This window comes from Drosophila busckii, chromosome 3L, assembly GCF_011750605.1.
Source record: "Drosophila busckii strain San Diego stock center, stock number 13000-0081.31 chromosome 3L, ASM1175060v1, whole genome shotgun sequence".
Classification (NCBI taxonomy): domain Eukaryota; kingdom Metazoa; phylum Arthropoda; class Insecta; order Diptera; family Drosophilidae; genus Drosophila; species Drosophila busckii.
In genome coordinates this window covers 11,856,696-11,869,206 of record NC_046606.1, presented here as the reverse complement: position 1 = coordinate 11,869,206, position 12,511 = coordinate 11,856,696, and the positions used below count along the sequence as shown (strand labels likewise).

Here is a 12,511-nt window from a genome sequence, read left to right as displayed (position 1 = left end):
AACATGGCTGCAGCACATTTGTGGCTTGGCTAAATCTCTGAGCAGCGCCTCGACACAAAGTCAAGAGACAAAAGCAGCAGCCAACAAACAACAACAAAAAGTTGGCGCGAGGGAGCTTCGCAATACAATTGACTGGCAAAACTGGAGCTATAGATCCTAGAGTCAGTCCGCTTCCCTCTCTCCACCCCTCTCCTCACTTATTGCCAGCGCAAATAATAACTTATGTGTAGTGTCAGGCCAAAGAGCCGACAGCGCTCTACGGGAAATATTTTCACTGTGTGCTTTTCCTGTCTTCTACTATTTGTTGTATTACTTGTCGTTGTTTTTGTTGTTGTTGTTATTGTTGCTGCCCAATGTAAATAAGAGAGCAAAAAAAACAAGTCTATAGTCTATTTGTTGTTGCTTTTGTTGTTGTTTATGGCATGTGTAGTGCGCTGAGGGGTTTGGCTCTTTGGCTTTGGCTTTAAGTTGATTTGCTGCGCAAACTTCAACAGCGTCTGTCCCCTCGTCCGTCCGTCCGTCCGTCCGTCCGCGTCTGTCTGCAATATTTCAACGCGTATCTTTTTCGACATCGATATCGACAGTCTAGAGTTTAAACTTGTTAAATTATAGTGTGTGTGTTAAAAACTATTTTAAAGCTGCAGCTGACTTGGGAATGGAAATTATATGGGAGTTTGCATCGGAAAAACTTTTGATTGTTGTCTTTTTATTTTTAAAAAATTATGAAATAACTTTAACTATTTTATAAAATATTAAAATAAGACTGTAAAATAAATAGCAGCTTTATTTTATTTTAAATTTGAATAGAAATTTCTTGTAGAAAAAAATGTATCAAATAATTATAAAATAAGAGTAATCAAAAAAAGTAGCAGCTTAGTTTATTGTTACGTCTTCTTCGCAACTCACACTTAAAATTTATAAACTAATAATTTAAACATATTTAATAGCAGATTCATTTTATTTTACATTTGAATTGCATTAAATTTTTAATATAATGCTAATGTAAAAGAGCATAAAAGATTAGTTTCAATTTAAATTTAAATGAAATTTGATATTTGATATTTGTTCAATGAATAAAATAAGAGCTTTTAGCTTCAATTTAAATATGTAAATTTCTTTTCAAATATTTACAACATATGAATTAAAAATAATTATGCTTACACTTTTATTATGAATTGTTTAATTAAACAGATTTTCTATTTGTAGCATAAAAATATAAAAAGATGCTTCAATTTTTTATTATAAAATTTTAAAATAAATTATAAAAGTTTACATACAACATTTATTGTTGCTGTACGTACAAATTTCAAACAGTTTTAAATAAAATTCCTTTAGCATTATTTTTTATTAAGCGCAGATAATTGAGAATTTATGTTTTCCTGCCCAACTCTAGTTTAAGTTTAAGTTACTACATGCTAATTTTTGAGCTTAAGTTTGCTAGTTAAATTTAAAACGCTTTAGTGCATATAAATTTAAATTTCACTAGCCACAAAGCTCCGCCTTTGGGCCACATACTTGAGCTTGTATGAGCGCCATAAATACAAATGCCAACACACACGCAAAATGAGAGAGAGAGAGTGGGAGGGAGGGGGGAGAGGGACATGCTCTCTGCTAGCCCAAAAAGCAATTAAAGATTAAAGTCTCATGCAGCAACAAACAACAACAAGAGGCAAGAGCAATTGGCTGCCGGCTAACACGGCTAGGATATAACCAGGGATGCAGACTAAAGGGGCTGGAGCTGGAGGAAAATGGATGACCAACACGTGCTAAGCTCATTAGATGGCTGCTCTGATTTCTCTCAAGTCGGGCAAAAGTTTTCTGTGTGTGTGTGCAGAGCAAATTCGAAGCCAAAGCGACATCAAGCAACAAGAACTAATAACCAATAAAAAGTCTTAAGCCGTCTAAGCTTATAAATGCTATTTTAAAATACAGCAATTGTTAGTAAGAGGAAGAGCAAAGGGTAAAGCTTTTGGGAGCAGCCACTTGTGGCAGCTATAAAATCAACTATAATACATTAAAGTGGGCCCCACCAGGAAGCCATCGAAGCTGAAAAGCCCTCTTAATAAGAGAGCATTGGGCAGTCAGTCGAGTGGGGCGGCGGGTGAAACGCTCGAGTCTTAAGACGACGCTGGGGCAACAAGTGGCAGCAGCAAGAGCAAAACTCTGCTGAATGAATGGAGAGCAAAGATGAGCAACAGACGTCAAGGCTCGAGCTCGAGCTCGAGCTGGGGGCCACTTGATTGGCAGTCGCTGAGACCGAAAACTAAAGACCGGACCGGCTGTAAAATAGAGCAAAGCAGCAATAGCAACAACAACAAGAGCAGTTGGCACTGTCAGTCAGTTTACTCTGACTTGCGGTCATGTTGTAAGTGCGAGGGTAGCTTGAGCATTAATATTTGAAAATTAACTAGTTAGAAATTCGTGCCAAATCTCAATCAAAACATAAGCAAATTGTTTAAATTACTCAAAGACTGCAACTAGCTTCAGCTCAATTTAAAAATATAAATATATAGTATGGGTTATATATAAAAATAAATGTAAATTTCGTACAGTTATATATATAATAAAGCTGACGGCTTTCTGGCAGCGCCTGTCATTTAATTAGCTTCAATATTAACCTATTAGTGTTAATTTTAAATAAATAATACAAATAAATTTGGCTTTCAAATCCGATTCAGATCGCTTTCTATTTAACAGATTTCATCATATTTTCAACTAATAAAATAACATAAAGTAACAGTGCATATATCCTTGATATAATTTCTTTAATAAAAAAAAAAAACTAATAATTAAAATAAATAAAAATAGTATAAAATTATATTACGCCTTATCAGCTCACGACTTATCACATATATAATACATATTCATTTATAATATATTAATGCTTTAATAGGTGATGTTTATATTGACTTTAGGCTATTAAAGAATTTTATTTTAAATAAAATAAAAACGAAGCGTATTTTCAAGTTGTGTGCATTTTTTTTTAAAGTATAACACAGCTCAGTTCTGTTATGTTTGGCAAACCAAACTCTACAACAGCAACTTAGCTTGCTATATAATTTTCTGCTTTCGCGCAACTGCTGTAGCTGCCCTCGTTACAAAGCTTGCTCTACGGACTGCAGCAACGCTGTTGAACTTTTAATTTGATGAATGATATACATTTGTCTCGACTGCAGACCACAGATTGCCGCTCGGCTCAAGAGTCGCGTAATTGTTGTGGAGAGGCAGCTTAGCTCCCCTCCCCCCCTCCGCTACACCCCCCGCGAGGATGACACATGCGTTTGGCTCTGCCGACTGCTGCTGCTGCTGCTGCTGCTCTTGAAGCTCTTGTGGTATATAATTTAGCTTAGCTGCAATTATGAGATGTTGCCGGCTGATCTTGCACCGGAAGCTTTGTCTTCTGCAACTCGAAACTTGTTCTTACGGTTATCTGTGGATTTTTACAAGTGCCTCTCCGACTCTTGGGGCTGTCTGGCATGCCAGCTACATGCAACATCCTTAATTATGACAATCAGCGCTGCTTGATGTGCATTTCAGTTCGGCAGATATATAAACATGTGATCCAGATCGGTTGCAATGTGGCACAGTTTGTGCTGGAATGCCTGAGGCAAGCGCAGACAGAAAGGCAAAAGGTGAATAAGGATCGTTATCTGCAGCAAAGAAGAAGCAGCAGCAGCAGCGTGAGAGTCGCCGCAGACAAATTACTGCAGCAACTTTTGTGGCCTGGGTGGGCAAATTTTAGACTTAAAAAGCCTCAAGAGACGCGCAATCAAAAAGAATGCAACAGATTTGAGCTAATTGATTCTATGCGATTGCTGCAAACAACTAATTGCCACTTCACTTTTCGCTCAATAAACAAAAGCCACACCAACCGCAGTCTGTGAATTTGATTGATTATAGCTAAAGCTTTCACCCGCCGACTAATTACTTTCACTTGCTGCAGCGAATCTGTAGCAAAGTTCAGAGCTTGCAAATACGCCGCGCAGTTATCTTTATTATTATCAGCAGGCGTGCCAATAGGTTAATATGCCAATTAGCCAACAAGTCGAGAGCAGCGAAACTACAAAGCAGCAACAATTAACAATTGGCCACTCTCTAACTTTCAAATGTGATTAAGGTCGCGCCACTAGAATCGAGAGTTATGTTAGTTAGCAGCAATTTAAATCAAAGAATTTTAAGCAAATTGTATGTAGTTTTTTTTCAAGTGTACTGCGCGTTGGTCTGCAACCAACAATTTTATAAAGATGAATTTCTTTTTTATGCGCTGCCACAGACATAGCGGGACCGGTTGTTGTTTCAACATTGTTGAACTTTATGAGCAGCGCTGCTGGAGCTCCAATTACTTCACTTGCTGCTGCTGCGGAGATTCCGCAAAATCAATGAAACGCTTCGCTGCATGTGAGTTTTTTATTTTATTAACAAATATAAAATAAATTTATTATTAATTGTTGTAAGCTGCGGCAGCTACAGCGGTACAACTTAATGCACTTTTTATGAGCCGCACACAATTCAAAACTCATCAAAATTAGCTTTAGCTTTTTTTTCGTCAACCCCTTTTACATATATAGTATAATGAAGTTGTGCGTACGTATGTAACAGGTTGAAGCAGACGTGACAGAGCCAATATATATGTATATTCTTGAACAGCAATACAAACTGAGGCGATGTAGCCATGTACGTCTGTATGAGCGCATATTTCTCAGCAACTATAATAGCTAGAGCAACCAAATTTTATATATAGGTGCTCCTATACCCAAACCCAAACGCTTTTATTTTTATTTTTGTTTTTTTTACTTCCCTCCCCAGCAAATCGAAAAAAACAGCTTACACCCACATTATTAAGCAATTAAAAAATATTTAAAAATCTTAAATAAATCACAAATCACGCTTTGTCATGTTATTGAACGTTATTTAAAATTTCAGCGCGTTGGCATAAATAACTTAGAAATTATTCACTTCTAATTCAATATTTGCTGCGCTGCTCTAATCAAAGTGTATATAAAACTTGCTTGCGCCCAATTTTAATTTATACACTTGTTTTGGCTTGTTTTTGTTGCTTGCAACAAGTGGCACTCCACATAATCAAGCAAAGCGTGGCATAAGCTAATGAGCTGCGCTATTTGCATAGTATTCACATCAAGTGTTTGAACATCGGCTATATATCATTTTCTATATCTGCAGCTGACAATCTTCAGCTTCCCCCTCACCCTCTCCCTCAGCTGTTGTGGCATAAATCACGCTAACCAGTCTGTGCCCCTTTGGTGTGGCTCTGAGGCTGCTGCTCAGATCTGATCTAAGCGCATAAATTCAAATTAGATAAACTTTTACCCCGCTCTCTGTTGATTTAGCACTTGAAACAAAAACAATTCGTTGCAGGTGTTTTTAACCAACAAAAAGAAACAAGTTTTGCTTTGTTTTTTTATTCTCAGTCTCATTCTCATTCACATTTTTGCCTGAGACTTGACATATTTGCCTGCTAATTTTCATGTTATTTATGCGGCGGCCTTTGCGCATTTTTTGTTGTTTTCTATTTGTTGTTGTTACAAACAATAGAGAGCTTAACACTTGGCGGCCTGGGTGGGGTTCATATCCATGTGCTGTGGTCTTGACTCTGTTATTCGCTTCAAGCTTTTGCTTTGTCTCATTGTTTGTTTTACAAAAATGACAATTACATGTTAAGAATTTTGAGCAACAAATTATTAAAATAAATATTTGTGCACCAAGCTAAACAAATTGCCTGTCGCCGCAGCTTAAAGTTATATAAATATGTCTGTCTAATAAGCAAAGCGCACAAACTAAGTTGATTGTGATTAATTTGGTTGCGCAATATAAGAAATATTTACAATATAAATTTTGTAAACAATTTTGCAGCTTTGTATTTAAATGATTAAATGGCGTTTAAATTATTTTAATATAATTGTATGCGTATTGTTAATACTTTCTAAGCAAATTATAGCAAAGAATTAACTAATGCTGCAATTTTAGTTGATTATAAAAATTAATGTTTAAATTAATTTTTTAAAACAATTTGAGGCTTTTTTTTTAATATAAATGAGAAAATGCGCATTAAATAACAAAAATTTAATTAATAAAACATTAAATTTATTAAGGCGCTGCTTTATTAATGCTTTGTAAACAATGAATATAAATAATTTATAATTTTAGTTGCTTATAAAAATGTCAATAAATATTTTAAAAATTGAGGCTTAAATGTGCAGCTTCAAATTCAAATGCGAATTTAATTATATAATTAAGTATATATTATAATAATTATTTATATTAATAAAATGAAATTTCTAATAATTAAATTCGTTAACGAATTCCATAATAAATTTCAAAGCTTATCGCAGCTTTAAATGCAAATTGCTTGAAGTTATTTGTAGTAAAAATTTTCTTTTTTTTAACGCATTTAAAGATTGCATCGCAACTTGAAAAGCTTTAAGCTTTACTTGAAATTTTATTGCCCAGACCTTTGAGACTTTGAAAGGTCTGCGCTTTGAGTTTTCTCAGACCTTTTGCGTAAGTGATTTGCATCATTTGTTAGCCTCATTTGAGGCACTTAAGGCGACGCCCACATGAGCTCAACTTAACCTACTAAGTCCAGCGACTAAAGCAAACTAAACCAAGCTCAATGCTTGCAACACATACACACACACACACACCATGTTGTTGGCATAATCAGTAGTGCAGCAGCATCGACATGATGTGAAAATTCACACTGCCTGCCACATGTGGCAACAACAACAACAAATAACAAATGACAAAAGCCTAAGGCCAGGCCAACGAGTGGGGCGGGGGGGAGTGTGAGGGGTGCCAGGCACTTCATTAAATAGACGCCGCGGCGCTTTTCCGCCACAGCCACGCCCACTATATTACCCACTAGGGCAAACACTCGACAACAGTCAAGCGTCTGCTTATTTTTCACACATGCCACGGCCAACAACAAAAAAAGCGCCCAAGACAACAAAAATAAAAGAAAAGGGAAAAGCTTGCGGAACGGCGCAAAAATTTAAGCAACAGCAACAACAACAACAAAGTTTTTTTTACGCTGTTGTTTATGATGACAATTTTGCTGTTATTTTCTTTTTTTTTCGTTGACGACGTCGACATGTGGCCATAAAGTTGTCGGTAAATAACAAACAAGCAAAGCGAAGTGGGTTGGGGTGGGGTGGGGTTGGGTTAAAGGCGTTACATATTTGCAGATCCTGGCTAAATTCACTTGACGCAACAAAAAGCTGCGCAGCAACAATTAAATTAATATAATTTATTATTTTTATTGCTGAGCTCAGCTTGAAAATAAACATAAATTATATAAAGCAAAAACCTGTTGCCAAATTTCACATTTAAACTTTTGCCTGACCTTGAAATTTGGCACAAGTCATTAATGTGAATTACTCAACCGTCGCAACATTTGTTTATATTTAATTATATTTAATTTGTGCAACTTACCCACAAATAATAATAGCCAAAAATTGTTTTGTTTATCTGTAATGAAAAACAAACGTATAAATTTAATAAACTGTCACATAAATTTAATTTAAACTACTGTATTCATTTTGTCAGCTGTTTCAATTTAGAGTGCTAAAATATAAAAAGTATTGAGTAACTTAATACGCGCCACGCTAAAGAACTAAAACTAAGTGAAAACTAATAGCAGCAACTTTCACTGGAAATTTTCGTTGTAACAAGAAACTTGAAATGACTTTTTGAACTGTGAACCAAACGCGCGCAAGATCTACAAAGAGTTTTTGAGTTAAGACTCGACGCATCATAAATAAATATAAGCTATATGCTATATATATATATGTATATAAAGTGTGTGTAAGTGACACGCTGTTAGTTTTGAGAGGGGCGGCTGGAGGGGGAGACACCAGCATATGCCACAGCAATTTGTGTGTGGCAGCTCGCACAACATTTTGACACACTTAAGTGTTAGACAGACGATGATGATGATGATGATGATCATCATCATAGAGTGCACAACATGTTGTCAGGCGGCGATAAATTAGAAAATTATGAACATAATTCTTCATTAGAGGGGGGCGCACGCATGATAATGCAACTGAAGAGGCGTCGAAAGTGAGACTCTCTCTCTCTCTATATTTGAACTGCTGCCTACACTATGCTACACAACCTAAGGCCTGTTGATGAATTGGCGACTCAGCTCGCCGGATTATTTCAAATATTTGCATGTGGGCGCCCCAACAGGCATTTGTGGCATTTGCCGCCGATGGTGGCTGCAGTCATTTGATAGAGAGAGCACAAGCGCTTAAAATTGAAATAACGTGATTTTCTGTGGTCCAATGGTCAGTGGAGAGCCCAAAGCAATTGTGGGGGGGCAGCTTATAGGCCAAACAATAGTCAGCTTGTGCATAGATTTTTGAAACGAAACCTATTCCCAACCATTGTTCTGCGGTTTGCGCAGATTTTTAGTTTACGCTTGTTTTTTTTTTTGTTTCAAGCTTGAATGAGCACAACGCACTTTTGGTAGCTGGTTATGGGTTTGGCTGCGGCTTTGCTATGATTTCTAACTTGCGGCTTGACATTGACTAAAAAAAAAAAGTCATGTGTGCAATATGCGCAGCAAAAAAAAATAAAAAAAAAAGTATTTTCAACATTCTCCCCGACGGGGAATTGAACCCCGGTCTCCCGCGTGACAGGCGGGGATACTGACCACTATACTATCGAGGATGTTATAAGCAGCTGCGCTAAACGTTTACATATGCGTAAGCGATCAAGCAAGGTGAGTTCTTATAGCAAAGAGCGTAAACTCAACACAGTGAGTAAAATTCTTGCTAGCTGAGCGCGCTCAGCTGAGTTGAGTAACTTTGCTAAGCTCAACACATGCAGAGCTCTCTCTCAGCTCAGTTGAGTAACTTTGCTGCGCTAACTAAACTCACCAAATATTACGCTTTGTTGAGTTCAGAGAGCGCGTTGTTGTTGTTCTTGTTATGATGATGGAATTGATTAAAATTTAACGCAACACACAGCCGCAAGCAAACAAATGGAATTGCTTTGTTTTTTTGTTTGATTTTATTTATGCATAGACTTGTATAAACTTTTTTTTTTGTGTAGTATGTTGTTCCCACTCGTTAAAATTAAGTGGGTGCTTATGGCGTGTGACGCGTCTCAACGCATGAGGCGGCAGCCAGACGCAATGTCTATGGGGGTTTCGACAGAGAAAGCAAAGCTGCTGCTGCGTATTTTACAAATATATTTGAATTTATATTTACAATAATGCTTTGCAATATTTTTGCGGCAAGTAGACATTCACTTTTTTTGAGCTGTCAGCACGTCAACATTGTTGATAACATTTCCTCGGAGAGCTATTACAACAACTATCAAACAACTCAAACAAAGTGCCGCAGTCCCAAAACGTTTGCACTCTCATAATAATGCACAAGGCATAAAATATAGAAAAAAAAAAACAAAGAGCAGTGAAAAAAATTGTGCTCCACATGTGACGTCAGCAGCGGTGCTGTTTGGTTTGGGCGCTCTTACGGTCCAATTCACTCGCTTTAACTATGTCTATGTGTGTGTGTGTGTAAGAGAGCGCGCGATAGCGGCACGCGGCGTTCACCACATAAACCGCAAGGTGCGCTTTTTGCTGTTTGCTGTTATTATTTGTGTTATTCGTATGTTAGCTGCAAAACAATCAGCAAAAAGGTACAAAAGCAAAACAACAACAACTGAAACAATTACACTAACAATTTCGAATTGCAGTCGACGCGCTGCTGTTGCTGCTGCTGCTGCTGCTGTCGCCGCTGGCAGCGTAAATGCCACTCAACTGACACTCAACTGAAAGGCAGGCACAGGCAGTCGAAACTCCTATTGCCCCACCCCTCCTCTCACCATGCTCTTCAACACGCTGCTCTCTCCCTTTTTGCTGTGCAATCATGCAAATAAAACAATTTTTTATGTTGTCCATGTGTGTGTGCGTGCAAAATTTTAACCCAAATATTTTGTAGACATGCAATATTTATGCTGTAATAACAACAACAAAAGCAACAGCAGCGCAGCAGCAGCAGCAACAACTGCCAAACAGGCGCAGCAATTACAAGAACAATGCGCATACAAACAAACAAAAATAAATGTGTACAGTAAACATTCTATATAGGCAATACCAATGTGCATTTATTAGCAATTGGATGCAATTCAAATGTTTCTATGCATACATACAAGCGGACCTATTATTTTCCATATATATATATATTTATGTTGAGAGTAACAATTTCATAGAAAACTAAAATAATTTTACAATATTTAAACAGGTGAGCCCATTCAATGTATAGCGTATTAAAAAATTACGGAAATTTTTTTTGTAGGATGTAATGGATAAGATAATGAAACTTAAAATTGAAACCTCTGATATTTCCATTATAAAACAAATAAATCAGAACAATCATTTTTTTTTTTTTTTTTTTTTTTTTTTTTTTTTTTTTTTTTTTTTTTTTGTTTTAAATTAATTGCAAAAATTAAAAAAATAAAAAAAAATTTTTAATTTTAAAATTAAAAATTAAAAAAAAATCAAAAAAATACAAAAAAAAAATTTTTAATTTCGCATATTCTAAAAATTTTGAAAAATATTTTTTAAAATAAATTGCTACAGTTTAAATTATTTCTATAACTTTGAAATCTTGGTACTTTTTTATCTAAAGCGCTTACTTTAGTTTTTGCTAAAAGAGTAGTTAAAAAGTCATTTGCTAACAATTATAAATTAAAATTTTAATTTCGTTACAATTATGGCACTTCTATTCTCTATTTTTATAGCACTTTGATCATTTTTTTGTAAAAAAATGGAAAGGGTAATTATGGAAGTTTGCTCAAATGTATGTAACAGGCAGAAGGAGGCGTGGCAGAACAGACAAAAGTATATATATTCTTGATCAGCTCGACGAGCCGAGTCGATATAGCCATGTCCGTCTGTCCGGTCTGTCCGTCCTGTCCGTCTGAATTTTTGAGCAACTGTTTCTCAGAAACTATAAGAGCTAGAGCAACCAAATTTGGTAAGTAATATAGTTGCTCCTATATCCAAACCCGAACGCTTTTATTTTATTTTTTTTATTTCCTCCCCCCTCCCCCGCAAATCGAAAAAAACAATATATAAGGCAGTAGAAAAATCTTTAAAATCTGAAATAAATCACAAAATTGCCTAGTCATGTTTTCACCGGATTGTGCAAGTTTTTTCCCCCAAAAAAAACGATCGGTTCCCCCCCCCAAATAAACTTAGAATTATTCACATTTAAATTTTCAATATAGACAGCGGGGTGCACGGTGCTGAGCCCAATACAAACGTCGCTTGCACGCAGCGGCGTCCTCGCTGCTGACCTACAGCGAAAAACGAGCTGTGACGCGTTAGCTGTTTTGTGTGTATGTGTTTAGTGAGTGCATGCGTGTGTTTGCTGCGATACTCTTCAGAGTGTATTTAAATGTTGGTGGCGCCGCAACTTTAACCTGTCCACCTTGTTATTTATTAAGAAATAAATTGAAATTATAATTTTTTGCTGCAACCAAAGCAACTTTAAAACTAAAATTTTATAAATATATATCAATATATAAATGATTTTTTATATTGAAGCCAACAAATTATTTAAGCTTACAAATTGTACTGCTGTAATCTACCTAATTGTTTGCTTATATAGAATGTTTACTGTAACACTTTTGCCTTCTTTTTTTTTTTGATGTAATGGACTTCAACTTCAACTGTTTGAATTTCGCTTTTGCCAATGGCTTGCTACTGATAAAGCCACCCCCTTGTGCTTAGTAGTCGATTGCCCCTCGCTGTGGCAGCTGCATGCAGAAAATTGTTGCCATTTGTTCACAAGCTGCAGCTGTCTCGCTCGCACACGCTGAGCTCAGTTCCCCCCCGCGCTGTATTTTGCATTTAGCAAGCAATTTTCACATGCATTTCTAATGTTCATAAACACATTAAAATGATAATTAAAAAGCATTTCAGCGTATGCATATTATAAACTGATGTAGCTGCTTCTTCTTTTTTTGGGGAGTAGCATCAACATGCGCTGGCGATGGCGCTGGCTGTTGCAACATTATTTATTTATTATGTATGCAAATGCATTTAATTGCATGGACAGCGTGCAAAAGGGGGGCAGAGAGGGGAGCAGCTGCTGCAACGCCAACGTCAAACAATTTGCATATTTTAGCATGTAATGAAATTTGTAATAATTCTGCAATTAATTGCGTACGTGTCCTTGTTTATGGCCAGAGTAAAACCTACGTGCAACATCAACTGCAACAGCAGCAGCAACTGGAGCAAGTCCACTATATGTGACTGACTGACACACACACACACACATAAATAAACATAAACAGTTTCGGCATTTACTTTTTAACTACCGATGTTGCTGCTGCTGCTGCTGTTGGTTGCTGCTGTTGGTTGCTGCTGCTGCTGTTTGGTTGCTGCTGTGTACACAACCTGCTTTTGACATTTGACTAACTGCGGTTTTTGCATTAAAGTGAAAGCTTTTTCATTATTTTAATGCAATGCTAATGA

General features: G+C 36.5%; 1 protein-coding gene and 1 non-coding gene across 2 annotated transcripts in view; both read right to left on the bottom strand.

Annotated features, from left to right (window-relative positions):
• The window catches only part of LOC108599128 (reticulon-4 receptor), a 52,529-nt gene that overhangs the window by 21,892 nt on the left and 18,126 nt on the right, over positions 1 to 12,511 (bottom strand). The window contains exon 3 of the mRNA XM_033293862.1: positions 7,450 to 7,485. The gene's annotated coding sequence lies outside the window, so the exon portion shown is untranslated. The remainder of the gene's footprint in view (positions 1 to 7,449; positions 7,486 to 12,511) is intronic.
• On the bottom strand, positions 8,620 to 8,691 carry Trnad-guc. The gene has a single exon. It is a non-coding gene; the product is annotated as a tRNA-Asp (tRNA).